Raw genomic sequence first — 5790 nt, forward strand, 5'->3', positions numbered from 1 at the left:
ATAAAACCCACAACAACTATAAGATGGCCTGGTAATTCCTAATCACATACTTGTTTTTTTCGTTTTACATAGACAATTTGTTGCTATGTCCTTTTCTTTTTTTTATTTGGATAAAACAAGCCATTGTATCAGAGATATTCATATTTGCCTCCCTCTATAGGCTGACTCTAGATTGACACCCATCATGTTACAAAGCATCTTCTAAATCCATGGTCCATGGCATAACCACAAGTGGTCCATGCGAAAATATTTTAAAGGGGAGGGGGTCAAGTTTTTTTTACTAATAGTCGTAGGGTGGGGGGGAAATTTCAAAGTGGTGTATTGACTGTTAAGGGCTTGATATACTTTGCACTGTGTGACACGACACGATTAGCTTGAAGCTCAGATATTTTCTGAAACCAGTGTTCAACTACAACAACAAAGTATAAATCCGGATCATTAATGTTAAATATTAATTTTTAAACAATAGAAATTACTGTTAGCCGACTGTGTTTGTCCAAAAACGGTTGAGAACCATACTGCCCTGCCAAGCCAAAGAGCAGTAACTACGTTTTTGGACACAGCGACTTATTTGGGTATCCCAAAGGTCAAATTAGCCTTTGTGATGCTGGGGGATAAACAATTACCTCAAGAACAGATGTGCAATTAGTGTAATATCACTTATATGCTGATATCTCATTTGGCTGACCAGTTGAATCACTTTTAAACCCATTTTTCAGTGATTTTTGTTTTCGTAGTTACTGCACTCTGCCTTGGCAGGGCAGCATAGTTCTCAACCAAGAAAAACAAAAGCGTTAAAGAGTTGAAGTCATCTACTTTGCTTTAAGTCTAGAGAAAACAACAAATGATTTGTACTTATGCCAAACACCAAAAGATAATTAAAAAACAAAAACAATTCCACCCTTTTTTCATAAATCCTTTATTTTAATATATGAAAGGAGCATATCGTTTAACACAATATACAGTGTAACAGACCATGTTCCACATTTATTATACAAATCTTTTGTTTCTTGACAAGGGCTACCCTTTGGAATAGGCAGGACTAAGTTAAAGTAATGGATGGTCAGTATGATCAAAGTTTCATACATTCTCCGGCAAGCCAGGATCAACCAAGAAAGAACACAAAACAGGGAACAAAAAGCTACTATTGGCTTATTTAAAAAGAGGAATGCTTGGTGAGTATGTGAAAGAAAAGTGTCCATAAAGAATCTCATCCATATCCTTTTAATTGGAAACAAAGATGCAGGAGTTGCAAGTCAGCTGTCTCAAGAGCAAACCCCCATCGCTGGCTAAGAAAGGCTTTCACACAGAAAGAAAAGCAAAAACATAAAAAGAGAATTACGGGTGGTGCTTTGACCAACAAGTGATATGGAATGACACCTGGAAACTGTGCTGATAGCCACTGTACAGAAAAGAGTCCATTACGCCAATTCTCTGTGGACTACAGACTTATGTGAAGCGATGTCCGCACACCGTGAGGTAGACGCGGTGATGTTCTACACCGCCGCAAAGCATTGTGGGAAATGTAAACACAAACATTTGAACCTACTAAACCATACACAGCCTGAACTGTGAAAAATACTTTTTTTTACACCATAGATAGATTACCATTGACGTTACCAGACTTTAATTGTATTAAATGAAAAAGAACACATCATTAAAATCACCAGAAGTACTGTGCTGTGTTTGGAATAGACATGTTTGGGTAGATAGTGGTGATATATTTGACTTTATAAAACCATTTTGGCATTAAAATGTCAAGCATAGAGGAAAATCAAGCAGTTTTGTTTACAATTATTAAAAAACACAGTAAAATTAAAATGTATGTATACAAAATCACTGGTAGGCCTTCCACACACATCTAGGAGATAAAGAGGCAACAAAACAGAACACACGATGGAATGCTCATGTACACAAACAAGATTATGAAAAAACTCTTAATAGAAAGCCATAATATAAAACCATAATAATTATCTCTCTAAGACATAATTTTCTTTAATTCACATTCCTTAATTTCACATCTGTTGTGCATTGTGCTGCATAAGGGTAGAGAGAATAAACCAAGTGTGGAGGAATAGGTCCACTCAGATAAAGACTATAGCTATATTCACGGTTTGCATAAGGCTTCTCCTCGGGTAATGCCCTGAATCCCCAACAGGGAGAGGAGAGAAATCAAAGCAGGCATTTCACGTTGCAAGGCCATTCGGATAAAAGGACGAAACAAATTAGCGACTGAATCCCTCACCCATTGGAGTAACACAAACAAGATCCACTAGAGGTGGTAAAACAAACATCAGATTCTAAAGTTACGCAACAATCTGAATATGAAATATTCTGCCAGCTACTGACAGAAGCAGTATTGCATGCTCACCATCTAGTTTAGGGCAAGGCGACATGGACAAAATCAAATATCACACTTTTTTTTTACCAAATACCTCGATATCGATATAGTGACAATAATAGAATTGTGACCATAATATCAAAATATAAAATAGGGATTTATAGGGAATAACGATAAGAACTGAAAATAGGGAAAACAGCAGATCTAAATCCCAGACAATATCTAGTCTTATATATCAACCTATTTCCCAGCCTTAATCTAGTTGCATTCATAAACTGATGCCATTGCTGCAGGGTGAACAGGGGAGCACTGCAGCTCTCCACAAGACAGACAGCCTCGGCTTTCCACCTGCCCTCGGCCGGATCCATAAACTCACTGCGAGGATGCCCTCTATTTCATTGTGCACAACGGAACAACGATCCCCGCGAGCACAAACAGAGCTTTGTTGTGTGGGAAGAGATCCTGAGCGAAGGAAACTCTGCCAGCTATAAGTGGTTACCGAAATTAAACACTTCTTCCAAGAATCACTGAAGCAAACGGGCGCAAACGAGCTGCCACATGAAAACTGGAGGAAAACACAATGAGGAATTTCACGTGATCGTCTGATAAAACTCAGAGGGAATGATTCCTTTTTTTTATATCACAGTTTCTGTCAATTAATCGGCCCCGGTCTGAATTCAAAGTATCAGGGTGATCATAGCACCGCTGTGACTTTTCTCACATCCATACTGGTGTCATACATGACCACTTTAACCCATTAAGACCTGAGGCGAGTCTTACAAATGTTTTCTAAATCCTAACAGTTGTTTTTTTCCAAGATAAAAAAAAATAGCAGATCTACAAGCTCATAGTGCGGCACTCGGTGCCGCGCTATGAGCTTGTATATCTGCTATTTTTGAATAGCCAAAGAAATCTAGTTACACAGATGCGTTCCAGGTCTTAATGGGTTCCTAGGTTGGGCATGTCATTATAGATGAAACTTTTCCTAAATGTTAGAAAAATAGCAAAAATACCAGATCTACAAGCTCACAACGCGTCGTGGCGCTCAGTGATCAGGTATTTTCACTATTCGTACAATGAAGTATATGGCTTAAGTGTTTAACAGCTGGTTCACATGGCCACTTGTGTGCAACAATTTACAAGAGTTTTGTGTGTTTATGCCCTGAGGGGAACATTCCTGTCTGTCAGGTGGGGAGAAGTTGGGCAGAATTTAAGAAATAACACGGCTCTCTGACAAAGCTTGGAAATGGGACAATTTCATATGCTATTTTGGAGTGAGACCAGACTTTTCCCCCACTCTGCCAACCACAAGATGATTGTTCTTGGCCTACTGTAAAGTGAGGACCATTTTTAAGTCAACAAGCCATAGATTATTAAAAAAAATTGAGAGCTATGCAGAAATCCATTCTCTTTCCTATAAAGCCGGCTTTGGGAGGGCAGACGGTCCCGGATTGCATCCGGGCTCAACCCTCTCCCAGTTAAACCCACATGAGCTGCGGTGGAAAGACGGCCTGACAGGAGGACAGATGAGGAAGATCCAGAGAGATGATACCGAAAGTAGTACAGAAATATCCACGGGATTTCACACAAGCCTGACTCTCAGATACACACTGCTGGAGCAGGGCTCTTGTGTGCCTGCACGGTTCACTAGCTTGTAATGCTACCAGTCTTTCACTTAACATCACAATTCAAAATGTGACGTTTCTGTTAGTGTTTTCTCTCCTATGGGCAGAAAAGGATGTGTGTTCACTGTATTTGTATGGTTGAATAAATCCCACACAAGTACTACCTTTACTGTGTGCATCTCACACAAGATACTAATACAATCTTAAAAATAAAATAAAAACTGTAGTGGTTAAATGCAGAACAGAACATACAAACGATCGCGCTGACCCAGTCACCCCTACGCATTCCAATAATGTCCATGTTCTACGAGTGATTAAATGTCCAATAGAAAAAGGGAGAAGGGCTACAGTTCTTCCCCTGATTTAAAAGCAGATGACCGTCTGAGGATAAGGAAGCTGTTCCTGACAATGAAAAATGAAGGGCAAGAAGTGTAAACCTTGTGCGGACAAACATTGAAACCCAAGCCCACATTAGCGTATGGTAAAAAATATATCTATATGGCAATATTTGTCATAAACCATCACTGGTAATGCTTTGATAACCATTGTACTGAACGGATGCAGCATGTGATATACTGTGGTGTACTGTATGTAACAAGATTGATATTAATATAACAAAGGTCACAACATACATAGAGCGAGATTTAAAAGATTAACAGGATACTGTGACATTTTTTACGTGCTTTGTTATTGGTCTTAATCGGGCACTTGTCACATAGTGGGGATCAGCATTAGCACACAAATTGACCAAGAAATGGCTCGTTAGCGTTCGTGGAATTCCAAACGGAAACCAAATTGTAACAGACAGCTGAAATGTGGTCAATTAGCTTGTGGCTAGCTGCCACCTTTTAGTTTCCAGTAGGATCACTAATGAAGCTAACGAACCATATATTGGATCACTGTGTGTCAATGGAGTGACCTGTGACCAGAGAAATGAAATAACACCCACACTGAAAATGTCACTGTATCTCTGGGGGGGAGGGGTAATCTAACAACTGGCTTATTCTCTTACTTCCATACAGTGGACAAAATGAAAGCATCAAACCATAATTGCTAACACAAATCAAGTAAAAAAAAAAGGCCCCGATCCAGCAATCCCACGTGCTTCAGGGACGCTCAGAGATAAACAACATGAAACCCCCTTTTCCCTGTACAGTGTAGACCTATTATATTAACCAGGCCATCCCATAATGATACACTACAATAGCCTTCAGCAAAACCACACCATAAGGGAAACAGGGCATCATTTGAGCAATTATAGGATAGTTTTTTCTCTCCCACCAGTCTATCTAAATTGAACATGGGAAAAAAAAAAATATATATATATATTTCAGCCTGCAGTATAAAACAGGCAGTTCAGTAACATGCATTGTTTGTAGAACCTGAGGTCCACGTTGACACCGGCTCACAGATATGACATCAGGACCAGGGTAGCAGAAATTCCAAGTCAAGAATAGAAAAACAATAAACACTCAAAATTAATGGCACTTTCATAAAAATAAATCTTTGAGCTGGAATTTCAGTTAGTTCCCTGAACCGTGTAGAAGTCACCCACTCGTCCAGCCAGTGTGTCCAAGACTTTCAGTGGTCATGAAAGGTTATGATGAGGAAAATGACACCCGATGGGTCCGTGCGCCACTGTCCCCGACAGCCACTTAATTCTCAAAGGGGGGACAAGTGGGAGGAAGGGAGAACGAATGAACAAACCAAACCTTGGAAAGGCATTTTCGGGGATGTGCGATTACTTCCCAAGTCGAGCGCCTGAGGTTGTGTGACATTGCAAAGTGTGACCGCTAAAAACCTGGAGTTAAACAACCCCCCCCC

Source organism: Gymnoscopelus microlampas (assembly GCF_963454915.1).
Source record: "Gymnoscopelus microlampas genome assembly, chromosome: 18".
Taxonomy (NCBI): Eukaryota; Metazoa; Chordata; class Actinopteri; order Myctophiformes; family Myctophidae; genus Gymnoscopelus; species Gymnoscopelus microlampas.